At 39.1% G+C, this 27266-nt stretch overlaps 2 pseudogenes; one reads left to right on the top strand and one right to left on the bottom strand.

Annotated features, from left to right (window-relative positions):
• The window catches only part of LOC115072353, a 13407-nt pseudogene extending 10487 nt beyond the window's left edge, over positions 1-2920 (top strand).
• A 10500-nt stretch (positions 2921-13420) lies between these two features.
• On the bottom strand, positions 13421-19559 carry LOC103743557 (annotated as a pseudogene).
• Positions 19560-27266: the final 7707 nt, after the last annotated feature.

Here is a 27266-nt window from a genome sequence, read left to right as displayed (position 1 = left end):
GGGAGTTCTGTTCATTGATATTAAGGTTATTATTGAAAGGTGTGTATTGGTTGCCGCCCTTTTGATTGCTGTTTTTGTTCTCTGTGTAATTTTGTGTTTCCTAGATTATATCTTTGTTTATTTTCTTTTGTTGCCCCAAGGTATAGTTGTTTCTCTCTCTGCTCTCTGTATTGCTTCAAGTATTTTTTGAAGGGCTGGTTTTGTGGACATGTATTCCTTCAGGCTTTTCATGTCATGGAAGATTTTTCTTTCCCCTTGAAATATAATAGACATTTTTGCTGGGTATAGTATTCTGGGCTAGCATCTATTGTCATGTAGAACTGGACATACCCTGGTCCAGGCTCTTTTGTCTTTCATAGTTTGAATTGATAAGTCAGCTGTAATTCTGATGGGCTTTCCTTTGTATGTAACTTGTTTTTCTTTTGCTGCTTTCAGTATCCTCTCTTTGTTCTGTACATCTAGTGTTTTTACTATGATATGCCATGGTGAGTTTCTTTTCTGATCCTGTTTTTTGGTGTTCTATGTGCTTCCTGTATTTGTATGGGAATGTTGTCCCTTAATTTTGAAGAAATTCCCTTCTACTCTCCTGTTTAAGATCTGATCAACACCATTAACCTGACATTCTCCTTCCTTTATTCCTATGATCCATAGATTTGGTCTTTTCATGCTGTCCAATATCTCTTGCATATTTCATTTCTATGTTTTTAAAATTTTTCCATACTGTTTGCTTGAGTTATCCAGTTCTTCAACTTTATCCTCCAGTGTTGATATTGTTTTCCATTTCATTCATTCTAGAGGTGAGGATTTCCCCTGTTGTTTCAAGTTGACTTAATTGAGTTTTTCACTTCTTCATTTCTGGCTGAGTTTTCTTCAATGTTTCTATCTCTTTTGTGAATTCATTCAGAAGTTTATCCCTATCTTCTTTTAGCTCTTTGATTTGTTTGTTCATGTGTTCTTTAAATTCATTGAATTCGTTGATCATGTTTATAATTGTTCTTTTAAATTCAGTGTCCTGGGTTATCTCTAGGGGATTCTTCTTGTAGAATTCTTCTACAGGATTCGTGGACTTTGCTGGGAACACACTGTTTTGGCTTTCCATTTTATTATTCTTTCGTTGTGGTTTTGGCATGTGACTTTCTTTTGTTGTTTATGATTCTGATATGAGAATTAAGTTGAAGTATGCTTCTTTTGTATTATTGGGGTACTTAGATCCTTTCCTTATTGGTTATATGAAGCTGGTTGGTGCAGGGCTCAGGTTCTTTCAGGTTTATTTTGGAAGGAAGTGGTGGCTTCAGATCAGCTATTCAGGGGTTCCCACAAAACCCAATTCAGGTCCAGTCAGGTACACTCAGGCTTCCTTCACCACATGGAGGCAGAATCCAGGGTCTCTCAGGCAGTTCTTTGCATTGTAAACCCTATGCCAAAGTGAGGGCAGAGGGGAGCCAGAACTTGGGCATTCTATGGAGGTCTTCTGAGACCCCAGTCTTAGCCTACCAAAGCCACATCTGCCCTGGGGCCTTGGGAGGGGCCTCACAAAATCCCAGGTAGGGGGATGGTATGGCACAATTAGGAGAATCTCACCACCACGTGGAGGCAGAATCTGGGGGCTGTCAGTCTGCCGCTTGGGTAGAAGATTTTGATTTTTTGAATGTTTCTCAATGTTGGAAATTGTATTCATGCATATTACATGTTCCTTCTGTATCTGTGTGTGATTTTCTCAGCCCTACTCTGCTTATTAAAATGTTGTCTTCTTTTTTCCTTTACCTAGAGAACTCAACTCCTAGAAGACATCAGAGGGTGCATAATGTAGAGAAACACTACAAATATGAAGATGACAGGTCCTTTATTTCAATGTCAAGTTTCAAAATACATCAGGGAAATCATACTGGAGGAAAACCCCACAAATGTGAGGAATGTGACAAGTCCTTTATTGAAATGTCAGCTCTTAAAAGACATCAGCAAATACATACTGGCAAGAAATCCTACAAATGTGAAGAATGTGGCAAATGCTCTAGTCGAATGTCACATCTTAGAATACATCAGCGGATACATACTGGAGAGAAACCCTACAGATGTGAAGAATGTGGCAAGTCCTTTAGTCAGTGATCAATTCTTAGAACACATCAGTGAATACATAGTGGAGAGAAACCCTACAGATGTGAAGAATGTGGCAAGTCCTTCAGTCAGTGGTCAAGTCTTAGAACACATCAGCGAACACATACTGGAGAGAGACCCTACAGATGTGAAGAATGTGCCAAGGCCTTTACTCATATGTCAACATTTCAATTACATCAGCGAATGCATAAAGGAGAGAAACCCTACAAATGTGAAGAATGTGGCAAGTCCTTTAGTAAATGGTCAAATCTTAGAGCGCATCAGCGAATACATACTGGAGAGAAACCCTACAGATGTGAAGAATGTGGCAAGTCCTTTAGTGAAATGTTAGTTCTTAGAGTACATCAGCAAATACATACTGGAGAGAAACCCTACAAATGTGAAGTATGTGCCAAGTCCTTTAGCCAATGGTCAAGTCTTAGAGCGCATCAGTGAATACATACTGGAGAGAAACCCTACAAATGCGAAGAATGTGGCAAGTCCTTTCATCAAATGTCACATCTTAGAAGACATCAGCAAATACATACTGGAGAGAAACCTTACAGATGTGAAGAATGTGGCATGTCCTTTGGTCAAATATCACATCTTAGAAGACATCAGCAAATACATACTGGAGAGAAACCCTACAGTTGTGAAGAATGTGACAAGTCTTTATGGTGATCTCAACTTATAAGACACATAAGAGAATTCATATTGGAGAGAATCCTCACAAATGTGAAGAATGTAAGAAGCCCTTTTAAAAATATATCTCATGTTAGAGCACATCTGTCATGTTTCATACATGAGAGAAACCCTACAAACATAAAGCATGTATCAAGTCCTTGTATGTCATATTTAATCTTTTATCAGAGAATTCATATTGAATTTGACAAACTGAGAGCTCAGCACGTAGAAGACATCAGATAATTCATCCTGGAGAGAAACTCACAAATGAAAAGGTTTCGAGAAGTCCATTGTATTTCAACTCTTAGAGAACATCAAAGAAGTTACAATAAAGGGAGACACTGTGATATAAGGAATGTGGCAATTTCTTTAATCATATGTCAAATGGTAGCAGTTGTCAAAAACTCATACTAAAGAGATAGGTTACAGTTGCTCAGAATGTGGTACATCCTTTACCCTGGACTCAATACTTAGAATAAAATATAGAATCCTTACTAAAGGGATATGTCTAAAATTCTGGAAAATGTTGAAACACTTATATTTATATATTATAAAACTTCATAGTGTGCTGAAGGAAAACTTAGAATTAAGTACAAAATTGCAAAATCTCCAATCAAAATTTATTTTAATTCATATTTGTGAGAAACTAGAATCATAAAAAATGTGAGAAAGTATTCACTTTGTGATACAGTCATGTTGAATATCACAGAATCCTTATGTATACAAAATCTGCAGATAAAAATCACGTCAGCCACCGTTTACAAATGGCTCCTGTCTTAGGAAATATCAGGGATTTCATAGTGAACAGGAACCTCACAGAATTCAAAGATTAATACCTCATTATCTACTCTCAGAGAATACACTGTATCAATAAAGCATCTAAGTGTCAATGAATTGCCACATATTCTCTCAAGAGCATGTGAAATGTTAACCCATGTATGTGACTTGGAAAATCCTAAAGTGTATGAAGTAGCAGTATATATTTATCCAGATATCTTTTTAACAGTGGAAATTCCATAATAAAAAGGCCACAGCAAAGTAGACTCTATAATATGATAGAGTGTTATAGAAAATATTTTAAAAATTTATCTTAATTATTTTTGTATTTTCATCAAATGGTATATGATATTTTGATAGATGTAACTGTTTTATTTAAAAAACATTTGAAACCATAGGCTAATTTTAACCTTCAACTAAATTTATATTTTCACTGGGCATGGTGGCTTACAGCTATAATCCCAGGGTTTGGGAGGCAGAGGCAGATAGACCTCTGTGAGTTCAATGCCACGCTGGTGTTCATTGTGAGTTTGACATCATCCAGGACTACAGGGAGACTCTATCTCAGCCCAAACCCTCCAAATTCATATTTTCTAATTTATAAAGCATATTATGAAAATTTATAGCAAGTTTTGACTCAGAATTGAAGGGATATATTTTCCTTCAATGCATTAGCAATGCTTCATTAGTTCCAATTGTTCCTTGAATAATTCATGGACAAGGAAAATTCATCAGAGTAGATGTATTTCTTCATGATGAATGATGAAGAATGCATTTTATTATGATGTATGTTTGGCATAAATCTACCATAGGAAAAGAAAAGGAAAATCCTGAGTATCCAAAAGCAATCATTTCCAATTACTCACGGGTGAGAATGATCTGTAAAGTATATTAATTTAGTGCTGCATAACACAATAGAAAGAATGGTTAGATGTTTTCAGTATTACTTGATGTGGTTAAAAACAGAAAAACAGACAAATAAAAACTTATCTTACAATCTTTGGATTTTAACATTTTACTATTCTATTACATTTTAGCCTAGGTCTTTGAAAATGGCAGATAATGATAAAAATTGAAGACGTTGTCGCCTAAAGTCCCAGTACTTGAGAGGCAGAGGCAGGCAGTTCTCTGTGAGTTTAAGGCCAGCCTGATCTACATAATGAGTTGCAGGCAGGTGTGGCTACAGGGAGATATTTTCTGCCAAGTCAGAATACTATTGATGGAAAGAAGTTTAAAGCTATTATGTAAGATTGTGATGGTTTGAATGAAAATGTCCCCCATAGGTTCCACGTATTTGGGCATTTTGTCCCCAGATGATGGAGCTGTTTTGGGAGGTTTTAGAAGGTGTGGCTATCCTGAAAGAAGCAGGTCACTGGGGGTGGGCTTAGCAAATTCTTAAGCCTTGCCAGATCTCCAGTTGTGCTTTTGCTTCCTGTGCCTGTCTGATGATATGAGAACTTAACTTCTGCTATCCTGCTCCAGCCACCTCCAACCACCATGCCTCCCTGCCATGATAAACTGTAATTCCCCTGGAACCGTTAGCTCAAATAAGCTCTTCCTTCTATAAATTGCTTGGGTCAGTGTTTCTACCACAGCAACAGAAAAATGACTAATACAGATAGTATAAATTATTATATTTACACAAAAATGTAAATATATGAAAATGTATATTGGTATATGTGAGGATAGTATCATATCTACAGGAAACTTACTAGTGTTCCTCATACTATAGCTTTTTGAAGACTATACACTATTTGTTAATTTAATATGGAAATCAATTCAGTTTGTATTGCTTATGTGATAATTTGTTTCAATAGTGGCTGAATGAGAACTAATGAATCTGTACATTATCAAGGCATCACTGATATTAGTTGCAGTGTGAATTAATAATGCCTCATGCAAAATTCATGAATGACATCAAAAGGTTGATTTGCTTCATTTACTGACTGCACTAAGAATGCACTTCAGTGTAAAGTAGCAGTGCTGGGCTTCAGTCCTCTGCTAATTCAAAACAGTCAATCCTGAATATTTGAAATGAGCTATATTTTGATTAATAAGTTGAATACATGCAAGTCCATTGAATTACTAAAATTTCATTAAATAAAATTTTAAATAGTTTTGTAGGTATTTTTGAATGTTATTAATAAAATTTTTGTGTAAAACAAAGATAAAATAATCTTAAAACATTATAAGTATATTTACATGTTCATCCATGGCTATATTAAAATTTTAGTGTTGCTCTTTGAAAATGGTGTGTAATGACATCCAAGTTCTCTATTAATTTAATTTAAAGAAATCCTGTTTCTTTAGTTATTTTAAATACATTTCCAATAAACTGTGTTTGATTCATTTTGAAACTATTTTAAAGTTGCATATAAGTTGACATTTTAATAAACCAAGCATGTGTTTAATGATATCATATGGAAATTCGTTGAAAAAAATATTGTCTTCCTTCCAAATAAAATCTCTCACTTCTTGTTTCAGCAGATGATAAGCGAATGCTAATACAAGGATAATCTTTCAAATTTGGGTAAATCAGTGGATTGGTTTTTCCCTGGTTTCTGTTCTATGGGGACTTACTCTGAAATAATTTGCATGATCTATTTATTAGAGATTAAATGATGTATTAGAGACATTACAATAAATATAATGATCACCTGGCTTTGTCATTTTAGTCCTAATTTATGAGTATTGATGTATATAAAAAGTGAGACTATTTTTCTTTGCAATTACCCCCCACCTCTTTATGGGACACCTGAACACATGGATTTGGATTTTCCTTTACATTGAAAGAAAGGTATGAACATGTGAGACTCTGGGTAAAGTTTTAAGACTAAGGCAACATAAAGGAGTGCTTACATGTATGTGCACCTTCTACAATATGTAATGAAACAGATGCCTACAGACAGAAATTCACAATGGTTAAGCTGAGTGAAATTCCTCTGCTGAGACAAAATACCTGAAATATGAAGTAAAGTGAAGAGGCTTTTTAAAAAATCATTATTACAAAGTTTTGATACAAATTTATTTATTTCTATTGATGTGACTTACAGGGAAAGAATATGTACGAATGTGGCAACCATGTGGCGGGGGACAATTCTCATCCTGAAGGAAGGAGAGAGGAACAAAGATTGAAATAGAGATAGAGAAGGTCTCCGAGGAGTGAGGCAAAATATGTGTTTAAGTGTTGTACATCAGTGGCCTACTCTCTTCCAATCAAAGCTAAATGGAGGAACAGTTATGAAGTCATGGTCATGATCCAGCAGCCTTTGCTTATTTTTCTGAATCCAGATGTTAAGCACCCAAATATTCAACACCTGAGACTCTGGCAGTTGATTTTGTAACAGTGATCAAATGTTCAAGACTTACTTGCAAACAAAAAAAGTGGAAATTATGAAAGATAAGTTTTGTGCTCTGCTATACATGGAACACCGTCTCAAATGTTCCATACCTCATGCTCTGGTTTTAGGTGGTGTTAGATGCCTAAGATAAGAGGCACTGAGTTTGATTCAGCACAGTACTTAAAAGGTCACATATCTCAATGTTTCTGACTCTCGCTATGCAAATTTATGTGATTTACTTGGGTATTACACATGTGAGAAATAGTACACATTTTATATTAGAAAATTACGTATTTCCATGACAATACCAGTGATTTCAAATGATTTAATGTAGCACAACAGTGCTTAGGATTGAACTTGAAAATACAAACTACTCTATAGAAAACATATTAATGTAAACATTCTTTTTTTATACATATTTTATTTATTTTTATTTTATGTGTATGAGAGTATTGCCTACATGTATGTGAGCGCACTTGTGTCATGCAATGCCGCAGAGGTCAGAAGAGGATGTCAGATTCCCCTGGAACTGGAGTTAAGGATGATTCACAGCTGCCATGTGGGTTCTGGGAATCAAACCCGGGTCCTCTGCAAGAGAAGTCAGTGCTCTTAATTGCTGAGGTATCTCTCCAGCCCCTAATGTAAACATTCTTTAAAAAGACATGCTCAGCATTCTTATAAGTGAAAAAAAAATCTATTTTTCCTTAGTTTTCATTTTTAAGGGATATCATGAAAGTGTTTGATTTTACAATGCAATACATTTGAATAATGATCCTTTCAATTCCCACCTCTCCATGGGTTTTCTTTCTTCCTTTTCCAGTAATAGGAAAATAACCTAACTCTTCCACCTGGGGCTGTCAGTACTATTGCCTTGGGATACCTGACTTTCACTGTCAGAGTTTCATTTCTCAGAGTTTTAGGAACTGAAGAGTCTTGAAACATCACTTTTATCTATATCACATTTACCGTCCCTTGAAATTCCCTATATGTTCCAGTCAATTAAGGAAGTTGGATCCTTAGAAAAATGCCAATATATAACACCTGGTCGCAGCACTTTTCCTAAACACATATTGTATTAAACTATGGGGACTGTATTTACACTGAGAGGATATAATAGGAATTGAATTCTCACTACTGTACAGTTATCCTGGAACATATAGGGAATTTCAAGGGACGGTAAATGTGATATAGATAAAAGTGATGTTTCAAGACTCTTCAGTTCCTAAAACTCTGAGAAATGAAACTCTGACAGTGAAAGTCAGGTATCCCAAGGCAATAGTACTGACAGCCCCAGGTGGAAGAGTTAGGTTATTTTCCTATTACTGTTACTCAGAAGACAAGATTCTTGTTTGATGAGTACATATGGTCATAGCACTAGATGTCACGTTAGCAGAACACGTTTTTTAAAAAGGCTCTGAGAGACTGTCTTCAAAGGATCAATCAAGCCTGTGCTGTGATCTCACATGAACACATGGTCCTATGAGCTGAACACAGTGCATGCCTGAGTTAGGTTTGATGTGCTGTAAAGAGTAAAACCCCACGGTCACAGAGAGCTCTCTCCCTTCTGCTCTTCCCATTGGACACATGTCCACAGCTGACAAGTGTTCTCTGACTTCTGACTATCCCATTGACCCCCTGAATATTGTCATTCTGGCTTTATACTGGAACCTGAGGAGGTGATCAAGTAACAGTTCATCCCAGACAAATATTTGACTAACTGTTCCACCGAGATTTTAATTTAGAAGTCTTGATTATGTCAATACATAGAAATTTAACAGGCCTTACTAACACTTTATTGAGGACAGGGATTCCAAATATATATTTTTTTCAGTTGCAGTTACTGACACACATTTAAAAGCAGATTTTCCTCTCCATTTCAATATTGCTGATACAGAAATATAAGTTGTATCTCATGTGTAGATAGTTTTATTCTGATACGAAGAAACAGGTATGATAAAATATCAAAATATGTGTGTGTCTGTACTGTATTGACTAAGACTAGCTAGGAGCACCAAGCTTACTAGAATCATTTTTCAAGCATGGTACAATTTCCATTTCTCCTTCCAGGGCTTATTGTATTTATTTTCATATTGTCTGTGTGTAAAAAATCAGGGTATGAAGAAATTTTATTTGAATTATTTTTACTAACAACAGAAAAGATTGTGATTGGCATATTTTATGCATGTACATCACTGTGCTTTCCTGTTTGCACCCATCACACACCTTGTCTTACATCTGGCAAAATAGTGTCATTGTTACCCCTTTGTGCTCAGGAAATATGTATAAAATATATGTACATACATTTTTGTATTTATATATGTATATATTGAATGCACAGAAAATAGAAATGTGTGAGTATTAAAAAAATTTTTATATACATGTACAAAAATGTGATTTACTAAGGTAAACAAATGAGAATGGCTTATCTTGTAAAACAGGTTGATTGGTGAAAATAAACTGGTTGATAACTGGAGCTAAAATTGCAGTAAAAGAGAGACTTCCAGAAGCCCAAGGAGTGAACACAGTTCTCCCCTCTCTGCTTCAGACTGCGCTGATCCATCACCGTCAGCTCTGGTTCCCAGGCCACTGCGGAAAAAGATGCAGCTCAGGAGGGAAAATGGTGACAGCAGCATGTCAGATGGAAGTTTGGCCAATGCCCTGGCGCTAAAGGAAGAGAACCGACACCAGGAGGCAGGGTGGCCTTCAGGGCCTGTTCCTATATCACAGAGTGATTGCAAAGTCAGGGGCTTTCTGCAGGAGCAGGAAATTGTTGAATGTGGTCGATCACCCAGGTACCATCTGCAAGAAAGCTAAAGCCATTTCCAAACATCTCCGCAGGAGAGGTATACTATGATGTGGAAAGGATGTCTCCACCTGCTGCAGAGCTTGCTAGGTCTGTACTGGATCATTTGTATTGAGAGGCCGAGGAGTAAGCCTGTGTTTTCTCCATATAGAGAGGCCCTGCACAGGATCCTGGGCTAGTCATGGAATCAACTACTTTCCAGGTCCACTCAGTAATGGTGCTACTTCTCTATCTCCCACGTACACGCAGTCTCCAGAGTTCCTGCAACCTCCTGGGTATGACCCAATCCCTTTGTAGTTTATGGTACAAGATCCTCTTCCATTCCAATGGCAGCCATGGAACATGACCACTCCATGGGTAGCTGCACACCTGCCTCCTACCATGGTCTCAGAAGCCCCCAGCTACCAGCAGCCATGCTCAGCCTCTTGTGACCTACCAGATCCTCAGTGAAGACCTTCTATGGAACAGAACCATGCAATTCTGTAACTGGTGGCTCATTGCTCCACTTAGTATGAGAATGAAGTATGGAATTTAAAAAATTTCCAGAAAAAGATCAATGAACACAGAGTCTGTTGAGGCTGATATAACAGTAGACTCTAGATTGGGTTATTCTTAGAGCCCTAGAGACTGGAAACAACTAGATGCTGTCACCTGTACATTCCACGGATACTGAGTCCACTGTATGTGACAAGGACACTTATTTGTTCCATTCCCACATGGCTGAAGGGGAAATGACTGCCGGTACCAGCTGGCCAAGACAAACAGCACCTGAAAGGCGGAGTGAGGATGAAAGAAAAACAAGAGACAGAGAAAGACACTTGGGAGGACTGTCAGAGACTGCGGCCCCGGTTTATTTCAGCTCAGCCTTCTTATACAGCAGAACATCAGATAGCCAGTTTGCTTAGCTGAATTAGTGTCAGCAGCTCATTGGCTTCTCTTGCAGAGGACTGAGGTTCATTTCTCAGCACCCACATAGTAGCTAACAACCATTTGTTACTCCAGTTGCAGGGAGTCTGATGCCATCTACTAACTTTAATGAGCATTGCATGACAAGGGTGTATCCACCTTCATTTAGGGTATAAACTTATGCACATGAAAACATAGTGAATAAATATTTGTAAAAATTAGAAGGAGGAGGTGCTGGGCATGGTGCTGTACACCTTCAGTCTCAGCACTTGAGAGACAGAGGCAAGTGGATCCCTGTGCATTCAAGACCAGCTGGTCTACATAGTGAGTTCCAGGACAGCTGGGGCTATAGGGAAACCCTGTCTCAAAAAAATAAAGAGACCAAAAACAAAAAAAAATCAGGAGAAACAGGAAATATGTACTCACCATCATAAATAAATGCAGCTGGACAGTATAAACGTTATAATTTCAGTTAAATGTCAAGCACACTATGGGGTGGGTGTGGGGGATTACTTCTCCTTCCAGTAAATATACTTGACAAAATTTACTGTTTTATTATTTTGGCTTCAACAAGCCCTGTCGATAGTAAAATCACTGAGAACTCAAGTTACACCTACAAAATAGCACAGTGTATTTATATATTTTTATTTTTTAAAAAAATATTTTCTTTATTTTATGTGTATGCAAGTATTGCCTGCATATATGTAAGTGCACCCTTGTCATGCAGTGCCCACAGAGGTCAGAAGAGGGTGTCAGTTGACAACAAGGTAAGCCATCAGAAATTCTTTGTGCAGTCTTATCATTAATCATTTGTCTGATGTATGTATATAGAAGGTTTTCTCTCCTTGTGTGGGCTGCCTCACCTCTGGATTGACAGTTTCCTTCACTGTGAAGAAGGTTTTATTTCATGAGTTCCATTTGTCAGTTAGCCTTATTTCCAGGGCTACTGCGCTCCTCTTCAGAAAACCATGACCTACGCCTGTCTGCTGATACATGCTGCCTCCTATTCCTCCAGCAGTTTTAGAAGACCACATCTTATATTGAGGTCCTTGATGCATTTGGAGTTGAATTTTGCACACAGTGAGAGATGGGGATGAGTTTAATTCTTCTGCATTTCGATACCCAGGGTTTCTTCAATGTTGGTTTTTAAAGATCCTATCCTTTTTCCAATGTATGTTTCTGGAATCTTTGTCAAAAAGGAGGTAACTATTTCTGCAGAGTAATACTCAGATCCTTTCTTCTATTCCATTGATGTATGGATCTGTTATTGTGTCACTACTATGCTGCTTTTTAGTGTTATTTTTATTTTTTTAGTTTACTTTTCTTTGATGTTTATGAGTGAATTGCCTGCATGTACATAAAGGCACTTCTGTCTTGCATTGTCCCCAGAGGCCAGAAGTGGACATCAGATATCCTGGAACTGGAGTTATGGACAGTGGATAGCCACCAAGAGAGTGCTGGGATTTGAACCTGAGTCCTCTGGAAGACCAGTCAGTGCTCTTACTTGTCTAGCACCTATGCTGTTTTTAATTACCATGGCTCTGTAGTAAAACGAGATCAGGTATGCTGATATTGCGTGGCATTGTTTTTGTTCATGTTTGACTTGGCTCTCCTTTGTCTTTTCCATATAAAATTTGACAATAATTTTTCTGTATGTGTGAAGAATAGCCCTGGAATATAATTTTAAATTATTTATTCATTTTTATTTTGTGAGTGTTTTCCATGCATGCATGTAAATGCACCCACACGTGCAGTGCCTGCAGAGGACAAAAGAGGGCATCAGTTCCCTCGCAACTGAAGTTATGGATGGTTGTTTGTGGCACCATGGGTCCTGGGAATGGAGCCCATGGTCTTTGGAAGAACAGCCAGGCCTTTCAGCCACTGAGCCATCACCCCAGCCCCAACCCTGGAATTTTGATTGACATTGGAATTAAGCTGTAGATTTCTTTTGGTAGGATGGCCACTTGCAAACGATTAATTTTTCAGTTCTTGATCTTGGAAAGTCTCCTTATCTTTTGATATTTTCTTCAATTTCTTTCTACAGAATCTTAATGCTATCAGTGTAGACTTCTTTCATTTCCTTTGTTGGGTTTATGATTAAGTTTTGTGTGTGTGTGTGTGTGTGTGTGTGTGTGTGTGTGGTCATTGTGAAGGGGATTGTTTGCCTGATTTCTTTTCTATATACTTGTTAATGGTGCATAGAAGTGTAGTAATTTCAGATTGTCTCAATTTGTTGAGGCTTGTTCTGCTCCTACTCTTGGGGTCTATTTAAGAGAAAGTTTAATAGGCTGCTGAGAAGAATGTGAAGCCTCCTGTGTTGGAGTGCAATGTTTGCCCAGGAGGTGTGGGCAAAAGCTAGCGGTGACTACGGGCTGGCCGCAGGAGCAATTTGGAATGGCAGGCTCTGAGTCACCGCACAGAGCTGGGCACTATGTCTCTTTGTGTGTTTGTACCCCCACGGTACAAACAGTAATAAACTCACATAAATATATGTTTTATGGTTTGTCTGATAGCGCAAGAGACCCTGAGGGAACTCAGCGACAGTTGATGCTGTCTGTTTTTCAATGTTTATTTCTGGCATCTTTGTGAAAGATGAGGTAGCTAGAGTTGTGTGAGCTCATGTCTAGGTCCTGAATACCATTCCAGGTGTCTGTTATTAGTGTTGTAGCTACGCCATTGGGGTTTTGTTTTCTGGTCTTCCTTCTTTGGTGTTTTTGGTTTTCTTGTACTTGGCTGGGCATTTCATTCCTCCTTTACCTCTTTCTCCTCTTCCTCCCCTTTCTCCTCCTCCTCCTCTTCTTCCCTTTCCTCTTCTTTATTCTCCTCTCCTCCCCACCTCTGTAGGCCTGGCTCCACCAGGGGTTGCCTGGGTGGCTGGGAGCACTGCATACACATTGCAGCTCACCTGGTTGATGCGACAGGTGGCCAGCTTGTTGGCAGAAGTGTAGTCTTTGATAGGACCGCTGATTACTTCCTGGTCCCCCTCTAGGATGTGCATAGATGCTGGGAAGCACCTGTTTTTCAACACTAGAAGCTCTTTCCACCCAGCTGCAGTGTCTGCACATACTCGAAAGAGTCTTTAGCATTTTGTTCTCATGTTTTGGCTCTTCAAGGTTCTTCATGTTTTGGCTCTGCCTCAGTGGTCCGATAATTGCGTTCACGAACTCTCTCTTGTCTTCTTCCCTGGAAAGAGTCTGGAGCCTGGAGGTGGTGGTGATGGAGGCCCCTCTCCTCAGCACCGTGTCTGCTATTGCAGAGGGAGTTGCTGGGCTTGACTCCTTGATCCCTTCAGTGAAGGGGTTCTAGTGGCTGGGCTCTGGAGTGCTGTTCGAGCCTCCTACAGACTGCTGTCCCCTACCCTTGGTCCTGCTCCATTCCTCCCAAGGGGAGCGGGTTGTCCTCCCCTGGTCACTGGAAAGAAAGGGTCCTCTGCTTGCGCCTCTCTTCCCAGGCCTTGGGCATGCCCTGGTCCCCCTCTCCCGTCCAGCGCTCACCACTCCAGTTGTGAACTGAGGGCTATAGTCCTCTAGGCTGCTTCTGAAGTCCGAGCTCTTACTGAGGCTGGTCCAGTCCCCTTGCAAAGGTCGGGTCTGGGTCAGAGTACGGAAGGTGTGTGTGTGGGGGGGTGCTACTCCACACCCTAAGGTCAGCATCCAGGTTTCGATGGCGGGAACAACGATCAGTGAGCAGCTGCAATGCACGGGGATTGCTGAGGGCTGGTACTCCTGGGGACAGGAGTGTCCTCTCCCTCGGCAAAATCCACCCGCAGCCTGCGGTCTGAACCCCCCGGGAAAGCCCTCACGTTCCCACAGGAGGCTGGGGATGCACCACGTAGCTAAACCGGCTCCACAGAGGCGGGGCGGCAGGGAGCGCTGGGGCCTTGCGCCAGGGGCGGTAAATTCCTGTAGCCCGCTGCCGGGCTCCCACTAGTGCAGGCTGATCTTCCAGAGCGCTGGAACCGTGGAAGAGCCCTCCCAGCGGTACGGGTGAGCGCGGGTCTCCGGCTGCTGCTGACAAGGGCCTAATCCTCCAGAGCGGCCAGGGAGCCAGGACCCACAGGTTCCGCGGTGGGGTGGGGGGGAGTGGGTAGGTCCGGGCGGTGCCCGGGTCCCCAGGCCTTGAGGGACCGTCCCCGCCACCTCCGCCCAAGGAGTGTCCGCTGCTCACACGGTGATTCGCGTCTCCGGCCGCGGGACCATAGGATGCTGCCTCTGCAGCCTCAGCCAAGGGGCTGGTCACGACCTGGGCGGGAACCAAGTGCTGGGGCAGCAGCCTGGGGATCCTGATACAGCTCCAATGGCTGCTGGACCGCTGATGATGAGCCACGCCCCTCAGGCTGGAGGTTCCAGATGCTCCCCAGCTGCCAATCTTGGACCATGCCTAAATTCTTAAATAAAGACGTATGTGCATCCATACACACAAATATAAATTTAGATTCAGCAAATGAGAGTAAACACAGTTCTCTTTTGGGTCTGGCTTTTACTGTGTAACATGGTGTCTTTCTCTTGCAGCCGTTTTTCTGAAAATGACAGTTTTCTTTTTCTTTTTTGCTTTAAAGCTGAATAAATAGCCATTGTGTATATGTACCACGTTTTCTTCATCCATTCCTCTGCTCATGGACATATAGGCTGATCTTCCAGGGAGGGTATTGTGAATAATGGTCCAATAAGCATAAGTGAGCAAGTATTTCTGTTTTATGATGATGTGGATACTTTGCACACAACACTGTGTTGTATAGCTGCATTGTAAAATGTACTTACCTGCTTTTCCTGGATTCCCAAACCTTAAAATAATTGTTTATATACAACATCCACTTGAATTGTACGATAAACAGTTTTGAAGCTATGAAATTTAATGTTTTATACATAGATATTAATTAGGATTTCCTTCCAAAACAGGTTCTCAAGATTCTAAGTAGTCTCAATTTCAACAAAAGCCCACCCAGTTCTTCAGAAGAGACACATTTAATCTCACAATTAAATACATCATAAGAATGAATTTATAAAAAGGTTTAATTCTACAGTCTTTGAAATTCTGATGCAGAACCTAAAGGCTCCCTCTAATTTGTGGATCCTAGCAGCAAATCCTGGATATGTACTCAAAGGAAATGAATTCAATATGGGCTAGAGATATAGGCACTCCCTAAGTATGGCAGCACTGTTTGAATAAAAAGGAATGAACTTAAACGTCCATTAACAAATGAAACAGTTAATGGGATGTGATATTTCTAAAGAATAAAATACAATTGCATCATAGAAAAGAAGGAATATTTTTACACTTGAAAAGATTAAGCTGATGTTCACTCTATTATGAAAAGGAAGTTGAAAACCAGCACTGAATGACCTCAGTCACAAGAAAATTAAGAAAACTAGACAGATGCTAGATCTTGAAGGTACAATAGTGGTTACCATTGAATGGCGAGGATACAGGGGCAAGTAACAGAAACTGTGCCATGGATTCATGGCTTAAATAAGTTTTGCTGTTTTATGCAAGAAGAAGGTGAATAGAATTCTACCACTTGGATTTTAGATCTTAAAACTTTTTGAAGAGATGAGCTTGGATGTATTAACTGTACAAAAGTATAAAATTTTGCATGCAAGTATATTAATGACTGACTAGATCAATATACAATGTACATTTAAAACAATGTATCAAGGGTACCTCATCTATATGCAAAAGATGGTGTCATCAGCAAGATTTCATTTCTATTAAAAGTTTTATTTAATTAAAAATTTTATGAATAAGAGCATTTTTGCTTGTTTGAATGTAAGTACATCCACATGAGAAATGCCTTTGGAGGCCAGAAGACAGTGTTGGAAGTCCTGGAACCAGTGTTATGTACAGTTGTTGGCATCATGCGGGTGCTGCAAACCAAACCTGGGTCATCTGGAAGAGTACCCAGCATTCTTATCCTGTGAGCCATCTCCCCAGCCTCAATAGACATTTAAAACTCATATAAACTACTCAGGTATTTCAGTCATTAAAGGACAAACTTAACTTGTGACTCCCACACAGATTCTAATAAGCTAAGTGGATTCATCAGTGCTGTTTCAATGAACATCATCAGGCATTACAACGTGAACCTGGGGTCAACTACAAGCGCTTCTGAAGGAAAGCTCAATTTTGCTTCTATGATAAAGGATGAAAACTGTGTTGCTCTGCCTTGTGTATGTAAGGAGGTGAGGCAGATACATTCTCATGAATATAGTAGGAATTTTTGATCTTGTTGGCAGGGTGGGCCACTCAAAGGCAGGAAAGCAGAAACTTCTATGGGGTCTTTCTTCCTGCACATCTCCTATGACGGCAGACAGTGAGAACGGCCAGTTTTGTGTTCTGAAGTGCTTCTTCTTGTTGTTATGTTGGATGGGAAGTGGATTTCAGTGAACTGAAAGGAAATTTCTCAAAAGAAAGAGGAGACTATTTATGTAAGATGGCTGGGACAAGAAACTCACAGGAGGAGGAGAGAGATGGCTTCTTTTCAGGGAAATTCATCCATGTACCTTTTGTTTCTCAAAATGTTTGGTATTTTGACTTTGTAACCATCTCTGGCCTTAAACCGACTATGTAGACCAGGCTGACCCGGATCTCACAGAATCTGCATGTCTCTACCACCACAGCCCTCAGATACAGTGTACTACCATTGTTGGCCCACATTAACCATTTACATATGTACAAACTATGTATCATAGCCACCTCTTCATGCTGTCCTGCAAGGCTTACTTTTTCAATGCTAATTCCATGGATGCATGACCATCAATCACAAAAATGTTTCTAGGTGGTGGGTAAAACCTGAAGCATGCCAATTGACTCTTCTGACCTAGAATGGACCTGGGTCCTCATAGGCCAGTGTAATAAGGGTTGAAGTTTATATAAAATTGGAAGTGATCATTTGAAGACATTGTATTACTTAATTTATCATTTTAATCCTCCAACAGCACAGGCCTGATGGTATGTGCTGCTGGGTTTGTTGACACCTGTATCCATTTGTCTCCTAGGAGTTGATTCCCTTGGTTCAGGTTCTTTGCTCCAAATTCCATACTCTCAGCATATAAAAAGTGAAAAAATTCCTATATATACAAAAGTGTCCATCAGATCATAACAAGTAGGAAACAATATGTAGAGGTATAACTTTTCCTCTATATTATCATTGAAGCACAAGGCTGGGTTAGAAACCCCGCACTTTTAGAGAATCCAACAAGCTCCAAGTGCCTCTTTCTCATACAGAGCTCTTGCTGTGTATAAGCTTTTTCCGGTCTCCTGTCTGGGGTAAAACAAAGATCCCTGGAATCTGAAGAGATGGGAGACTGTAGCCAACCAGGTAGGTTTGAGTGGATGAATTTGGGGCCCATGTGAGCAGTCTTAAGTAAAGAAGGATAAGGATAAAGGATAAATGTTTGTGCCATGGTCTGTTCCAGTAGAAATTATAGCAATTTCCTCATTGTATGTCCTGTAGTAAATGTCAAATGAGTTTGTGTTTTACTCAAACAACTATATCATCATTTATTTACTTATGCCATATGTTCCATATCTGATTTCTTACAAATGCTAGAGGTTTAATACCTGAAATTTAATATATTGTTAAGTTAGTAAATATTGCTTTTTTCATTTTGTGTCGGCTTTGAAAATTTTTATTCCCTTCTGATTGTTTGTGATTATTTATTGCTACACGATTATATATGCATTTCTCCCAAAATGACAGTAAGATTGTGTGGAGCATCACATAGAATATGTATATAGCATGAAATTCTGTATTGTCTTCCTATCTTTATTTTTTTAGAATTTTTGTTGAATTTTTGTGATTTCCATACAATATATTTTGATGACATTTGTATCCCCCTCTCCCATCCACACCTCCCTTCATCCCCTCCCTCCAATTAATTCAATGTACTCTCTCTGAATAATAAAGCCTATGGAGTCTAACTTGAATCCTCAAATGTTCTCCAGTGTGGGTTCATCCACTCAAGCTTGCATAGGACTTGTGTGTACTGTCACCATTGCTGTGACTTCATATGGGTAACTGACCAGCTGCCTGAAGAACTCTGCCTGTACCATGGAATGGGAGTCCATATTATCATGAGGGTACCACAGTTACATTCACAGGAGGGGAACACAGGTCCAGATCACAGGAGGGGAACCATAGTTCCATCTCACAGGAGGGGACCACAGCTCCAGCTCACAGGAGGGAATCACAGCTCTGGCTCACAGAAGGGGACCATAGGTCCAGCTCACAGGCAGAAACCACAGCTCCAGCTCACAGGCAGAGAATCATGGCTCCAGCTCACAGAGGAGGACCACAACTTCAGCTCACAGGAAGGACCACAGCTCCAGCACATGGGAAGGGTCCATGACTACAGCTCACAGGAGGGGACCGAGGTTCTATTTCTCTTTCCTTAAGATCTTAAACAGTGTTTACCTTTGTATGTATATAAGTACACTCATGTCCTGCAATGCTCATGACAGTCAGAAGAGGCCTTTGGATCCCCTCGAACAAAGCTACTTCATTTCACTGGCTAAAATTTTGTTCCTCTGCTTAAAATCTATTAGATATAATCCTCAGGCTAGGGTTGATGGGCCCAGAATGGCCTAATGCCTGGATTCCACTCCTGCCCTCTGCACAGATCCCCTCTCATTTCACGGCTGCTGAGTGATGTTCCCTGGCTGCCACAGTCATGCTGGAGAAGCCCATGAAGGACCCTGAGTCACTCAACTCATTCCAGCATGAGCAGCAGCAGCAGTAGCCACTGCGGCCACCATTATCATCCAGATGGCTGTTGACTTGTGAGGTCTTTGAGGAACCATGTTATAAATGCACAAGGGCAAAGTCCTCTTCAGACTGTCCTTGGAGAATCTCCATCTTTGGTAGTGTAGGCTTCCATGGTCATCTGCAGCTTCAAGTTGGCCATGATCAGATCGGATTCTTGTAGGAATTCTGCCTGGAGGTTCCCTCGGCCCATGGCAGCAGTTAAATGCTTACACATTTCACTCATCTGGGCTTGGGGTGGACTGGCTTTCTGCTCCAGGGATTCTCCCTCAAGTACTGCTTTAGCTTTGACTCCCTGAGGAGTTCAGTCATGTCACTGCTGGCGATAAGCTTGGGTGACAGAAGCTTGAAGAGCTGGGGTTCCACTCCCACTGGCACTCTAAGTGGCAGTCATCAGTCTCCATCCCCATCTCCAGCTGTGAGCCCACTTTCCTGGTTGCCATGTAAAGAATTAAAGTTAAGATGCTCATATGAGAGAGAGCATGAGGCATTTGTCCTTTGTGGCTTGGGTTACTTCACTTAAAATAATTTTTGAAATCCTGTCCATTTTCTGCTATTTCATAATTTCTAGTTTTCTCAAGACTGAGTAATATTCAACTGTGCAAATTTAGCACATCTTCATTATCTACCCACCAAGTGTTGGGTGTTTAGGTTATCTTCATGTTCTAGCTATTGTAAATAGAGTAGCAGTAACCATGAATGTTCAGGCATCGCTGTGTCTGTGACAGAATTCTTTAGAAATATGCCCAGGAGTGATGTTTCTGGGTGGCATGGTAGTTTTCTTACTAGCTTTTTGGGGGATGCCTTCAGACTAGTTTACAAATGTCTTAGTTTACACCCATAGTAACAAGTGTATAAGGGTCCTCTTTCCTCAGGTCTGCACCAGCATTTGTTATCAGTGTTCTTGATTATATCCATTCTGATTCAATTGCGATGGAAGCTTAAGGTCATTTATCTGCATTTCCTTACCTAGTATGGTTGGTGAACACTTTTAAATGTGTTTCCTAGCCATTTGTATTTCTTCTATTGATGTTTAGACCCAAAGCTAGCCATGAACACAGGGAAGTGCTTATTTCAAAGATAGCAGAGTGCATGTATAAAAGTGCACCCATGCCATGTATTACCTGTGAATGTCAGAAGACAGCAGTGGGTCATCTGGAACAGGAATTATGAAGAGTTGTTAGCTGTCATGTGGGTTCCTGGATTTGAAACCAGGTCCTCTCCAAGAGCAGACTGTTCTCTTAACTGCTTAACCATTGCTCCAGTCCTTATTCCTACCTTATCAGTATTAGTACTGACCTTTTTTGTTTTCTTCATTGCACATGTTGGATTCATTCTGGCAACTGGTGTGTTCATCAGTTTGCATACAAAAATCTGACGTGATGGCTTTTGTGCCACAGATTTGAGCATTTCTTGTAATGGTATTCTTCTATCAATTTTTGAAGGGAACATTTCTGTGAATCAAGGAAGTTTATACTTTGACTTTCAGTGCTTTAACTATATTTTGCTTATTGTTTCGTGCTCTCCTGTCTCTGGTGAAAAGAGATCTAATACTAATACAAATATTCTATGTTTTAATGAGATGGTATTTGGAAATTTTATTCATGCTTATTAGATTTTCTTTATATAACTGGGAATGCATGATTGTCTTAGCCTTGTTCTCCATATTGAAATACGCTCTTATTCTTTTTGCCTCACCTGGAGAACTCAAGTCTGAGAACACATCAGAGAATTTATAATAGATAGAAACCCTACAAATGGGAAGAGCATGACAACTTCTTTACAAAAATGTCAAATCTTAAAAGACATCAGGCAATCAAACTGAAGAGGAACCATAGAAATGTGAAGAATGTTCAAGTCATTTAGTTAAGTCACCCATCTTAGAGTACATGAGAGATCCCTTAATGAGGAGAAACGCTTCAAATGTGAAGAGTGTGGCAAGTCCTTTACCAACATGTCAAATCTCAGTGTACATAAGACAATTCGTTCTGGAGAGAAACCCTTTAAAAGTGAAGACTGTGACAAATCTTTGCCAACAGCTCATCTCTTAGAAAGGTCATGAGAAATTTCATACTGGAGAGAAACCCTACAAATGTGAAGAATGAGACAAATACTTTAGTCAAATGGCACACCTTCAACAATGTCAGATAATTCATACTAGAAAGAAACCCTACAAATGTGAAGACTATGACAAGTCCTTTACAAACACCTTATATCTTAGAGAACACAGAGTATTCATACTGGAGAGAAAGCCTACAAATATGAAGACTGTGACAAGTCCTTTACCAACACCTCATATCTTGGAGCGCACAAGAGAATTCATACTGGAGATAAACTCTACAAACATGAAAAATGTGACAAGTTCTTTACCAATATATCAAAGGTTAGAGTACATCAGAGAATTCATACTGGAGAGAAATCCTACGAATATGATGAAAGACAAGTTCTTTACCAATGCTGCAAATCTTGGAGTACATGAGATAATTTGAAATGGAGAGAATCCTACAAATGTGAAAATTGTGAAAAGTCTTTTACTTATAATCGACTTTCAGAAAACATTGCAAAATTCATAATGAGGGGAGATACCACAAATATAAGTAATGTGGCAATTTCATTAAACATATTTCAAGTCAGGAAAATTAGAAAGATTACATACTGGAGAGATAGTTTTTAATTATACAGTTTGGGAAAATCCTGGTTTCAATGCCTAGGGAACAATATAGAATCCATAGTAGAGAGAAATTTTCAAATTCAAGAATTATGTTGAAAACTGTAATAAATGCTTAAATTTTAAAGAACTGTATAGTTTACTGAAGAAAAATTTAGAAGTAAATATGCAATTCCATAATTTGTAACAAAATTTCAATCTTAATTCACTTTGAGAGAATTTGTAGGTGTGAGAAACTAGAAAGATAAAGGTTTTACTCATTGAGAAGAAGGTTCTGCTCATTCATCCAATATTGTCAATTATCACAGAATCCCTAATTTAGATAAATCCTACCTCTAAAAGGAATTTTAGCCATCATTTCCATTTGGCTCACATCTTAGGACACATCAGAAATTTCATAGCAAGTACAAATCTCACAGAATTCCATGATTAAAATGGCATTATTTGTTCACTGTCAAAGAAATTAAAGTATGGATAAATCACACAAATATCTAAGATTAGTCACTAGTTCAGCAAAAGAAATCACATGTGAATGTGTGAAAATGTTCATGCATATATACAACTTGGAAAATCCTAAACTGTATGAACTAGAAGTATCTTGATTGTAATAATAAAGGGGGAACAATATTTTTAAAACATAAAATTGTTTTAATAACATGTTATTATAGGAAATGACAGATCACTGTTTAATTTAGGCAGTATGCCAAGGTAGAGTATTATAGAAGAGAGCTTTTAAGAATTTACTTGAATTACTTATTTCAGTGGCATAATATATGATATTTTGGTAGATATAACTCCATTACATAGAAATATTTGTATTTCCATTATTGGAGCTTTTCAGGGGCAAATTCTATAGATTAGTTTGATTCTCCTCTAAATTCATGTCATCTGATTTATAGAGAACTTTCATGAGAGTTTACAGCAATTGTTTACTCTAATTTGAATGCCTATGTTGTCTATTAGTAGCAATGGTTCATTAACGCTAACTTTTTCATGAATAATTCTTGATCACAGAGTATTTTCTCAGCGTACATGTGACTTTTTTTTGAGGAGTAAGAATGCATTTTAATGTGATGCATGTTTACATGGTATATTTTTAGTACAGTATAAAAAGAGGAGAATCTTGAATATAAGCCCACTGGACGGAGCATCCTTGCCTTTCGTCCATATCCCTCTTGTTCTGGAGGTAATACTCTAACAACACCTTCAAAGATTGCTTCACCCCACAATCTGCATGAGCCTCCACTATTTGTGTCTTATGCAGGGATATTGGAGAACAGTCCTCATCCACTATTGTGGTCCACATATTCTGCAGATCCGGCACTTTCAGTTTACACCTCTTTGGTCTAACCTTCTGAGTTATCAGGAAATACACTCCATCCAACACAATGTGGAAGGTCTCCATGTTGGTAGGGGTCATTATCAGGTTTCCCAAATGGAGGCAGGAGAAGGGCCAGGCTGCTGCCACCACCCTCACAATCTCACTGTGACTGCTGGTGAAGTCCTCCTGGAGCAGTAGAGGAAAGAACATCTTGGGCAAGTACTCCACATCAGAGATGTTTAAGACCTCAGTCCCCAGCAGGCTCTCAACTGCCAGGTCCCAGACCAAGGATGGGGCCTGCACTTATCCTAATGAATCTTCAGGGAGACTGAACCTGGAGAAGCAACAGAGATGGTCCTGAAGACAGGTCCATTCCCAGCTGAGTCTGCCAGTGTGTCCTGCCTCTAGGAATCTGACTCACAAGAATAATCATATACAACTGGTAAGAGAGTAGAATGAATTCTTGAGGTATCTTTTTGCCTAGCGGAATTAAAATTCAAGTATCATGCAAAATATTATTCTCAAATGTTATGCTCTGTATTGGAGATATTAAGTTGCATATAACCAAATTGTATGATGACATAATTTCGACTAAAATTATGGGTATTTAGTTAATATTAATAATACTCATTAAATCGAATTCTTTGCATTAACTCTCTTTCTGGGTCACTTCCCCATACATTCTCAGCTTTTTACTTTTATTGAAGAAAATGGCCAAATATATTGGACTCCAGATCTTGTTTATCAGTAAGAAAAATTAATGGAATAATACATATGTGAATGTAGATTTTTTTAATATAAGGAAATATTGAACAAAAACAGTTACTTTCACAATAGGTGATTTATTAATGTGTTTTCCCCTTTAGAGACAGAAAATACATGCTAATCCAACTATTTTAGTTTATTTCAAAGTTTTGATTTGTAGTCTATGTTGATTTGATTCCATTAATATTGGCTTGTGGTGAGGTAGAATTTGTGTCTTTGAAAGACCGTGATAGATAAGTCTACTTTCCATTCAATAGGTAGGGAGAGAGAGAGAATGGGAGAGAGTAATCTGGCACATGACAGACACATAGTATGTGCTTTAAAATTAAAAATTCATGGTTGATTTCCTCTAATTGAGTCTGTACATTTGAATGCCAATCAACCTGTGGTAAGATTTTAATTCTCATGTTTAATTGGCCATACCTCTAAATACTGAAGCCCATATTTCCAATATTCAATTCATTAGGCTCTTAGGGATATTCCATATCCTTATCCAAATATTCATTATTCATTAGAAAACTCATACAGTTTTTCTGCCAAAGACCTACTGCTGCCCACGTTGCAGACCCAGTGTTAAACCAATGACTAACATCCTATTAAGTTATAATAGTTTTAAAATTACTTCTATTGACTTGTTATATCCACAGAGTAATACAGCCCTTAACCCAAATCAGAGAAGCCATTTCTTACCATAGACGGCAATGAACAAACTTCCCCTAACTGTCCAATATCCAGAAAATAATCGCGTGCACAGTCCTGAATAGTCTGTAAGTCCAGGTGTTGTGGGTGACTACAACAAAACAGCATTTTCCACACAGCGAGGGAGTAGCACGTATGACCTCAACAGTTGTGACAACATACACACCACCTACTGAGGCTCAAGCCAGCCAAAATGTCACAAATAACACTATGAATTGAAAGTATTTTGCAAAGTCTTTGTATTATGATAAAAATGCTATCATATAAAAATTATCATGTAAGATATTCTTTGAAATCATGATATTTCTAAGAAAATACATATTGATATTTTCATAGAAGCACATTTTCAGGAAAGTTTCTTGTATTCACAGAATTTCAGGTTTTGAAAACTATACCCAAGTTGTTAGTTTAAAAAGGAAATAAAATTATGCTGTCTTGGATTGCTCTGCATCTTGAGAGGCTCCACTTTCTCCTTGCACCCTATCTTCCTTCTAGCCTTGGGCCCAGGCCCACTCCTTCCTGTTCTGACATAGATCTCTGGACTACTGTCTGAATCCAGACCTATCCATTGCATCTCAATTCCATGGATCTAAGATAGATCAATTCTGTTTTTTCCTTTTTTCAGACCCTCACAGGCTGTCCCCACCCCAGGTTGTTCCCACCCCGGCTTGCCCTTGGCCCTTTTCTAATATGCCTACCACAAACCTGCCTAGTACCCACACCAGCATACTACCCTGTTAGAACATGAAGCACACACCAGCTAATTTTTCATACCTGAGCAGAAAGCAACCAAGCTACATCAACAATATATCAACAATATAAAGGTACAGTAAGGTTTCCTCCAAGACACACAGCCTACAAAAGAATTTCATAGGCCCAAACAGCAAGGCAAATGCCCAAATAATATAAAAATCCAAGAGAATATATTTCCAACAAAACCCACCAGTTCTGCAGAAGTGTACTTCATGAACATCACTATGAGGAACCCAAAGACCCAACATATAAAAGAAAAACCCTAAATGTGATCAGAGAACCTAAAGAAAACACAGACAAACAACTCAAGGAACTCAATGAGGACAGTCATAAACTTGTGAGGGTAACTCAAGAAAATAAAAATATGTGGATGAATGAAATAAGGAAAACAAGTAACCACTTGAAGTCACAAGAGAGAGAAATATCGAAGTAAACCCAAACTGAAATGAAAATGGAATTGAAAAACTCAAAAAGTGAATTTATTATGACAGGAGAAAGCCTCACAAGCAGAATGAATGAAATGGAAAACATTATATCGACTAGAAAACCCAACAGCTGATTTTTCAATGCAAAGTATGAAAGCCAGAAAAACCTGGACCAAGTATTACCAGTCCTAAATGACCAGGGATGCCAACCCAGAATACTCTACCGAGCAAAACTATCTATCATAGTTGAAAGGGAATGGGATTTTTCCATGACAAGAATAGGCTGAAAGAATTCATGTCCACCACCCCAATCCTACAGTGAATACTCAAAGAAATAGGAAGGACCAAGGAAGGAATGAGTATACGCAAGAGCTTACAGAAAGAAAACAAAGGAAGGGCTAATTAAGGAAATATAAAATGGGACCAAGAACACAAACAAAATGTCAGTAACCAATACTCATCTTTCAATAAGAAATCAAATATCAATTGCTTCAACTCCCCAGTCAAAAGACATAGTCTAATGGAATGGATTAGAGGAAGAGACCAGGAGTTCAAAGGACCTACCATGCTCATGGATTGCTAGAATTACTATTGTGAAAATGATGATCCTACGAAAGGTTATATATAGACTCAATGTAATGTCAATAAAATTTCCCATGAAATTCTTCACAGATCTACAAAAAAATCATCATGAAGTCCATATGGAATTACAAAAGACCCCAGACACCCAAAGTTATATTATGAAAAAATGAGCAGTGATGGGGGGATCACCGTACCAGATCTGAAACTATACTAAAGAGCTATATACATAAAAGGAACATGGGGCAGCAAAAAAACCGAAAACATACAATGTCAGTGGAACACAATAAATGTTCCAAACATGAATGAGTGAAATTTCAGACATCTGATATTTGAAAAGGTGCCAAGAACACACAAAGGGGTAAAGAGAGCATCTTCAACAAATGCTGCTGGCAAAACTGGATCTCCACCTGTAGAAGAATGAAATAGGACCCTCATCTTTCACCGTGCAGAAAAATCAACTCCAAAGGGATCAAAAACCTCAATATGAACCCTGAAACTCTGAACTGCTAGAAGGAATAAAAGACAGTACCCTACAATATGTAGTGGTTGGAAGGGACTTTCTAAATCCCACATCAATTGCTTAGGCATTAAGTTCAACAATCAGCAAGTGGGACCTCATTGAAATACAAATATTTTTGTAACAAAAACAAGGAAGTGAAGAGGAAGCCCACTAGTTGGAGAAAATCT

The sequence above is a fragment of the Nannospalax galili genome, unplaced genomic scaffold, assembly GCF_000622305.1.
Source record: "Nannospalax galili isolate Female #2095 unplaced genomic scaffold, S.galili_v1.0 scaffold1442, whole genome shotgun sequence".
In the NCBI taxonomy this organism is placed as follows: domain Eukaryota; kingdom Metazoa; phylum Chordata; class Mammalia; order Rodentia; family Spalacidae; genus Nannospalax; species Nannospalax galili.
Note: the sequence above shows the minus strand (reverse complement) of the source record. Positions and strands in the feature narration are given on the sequence as shown.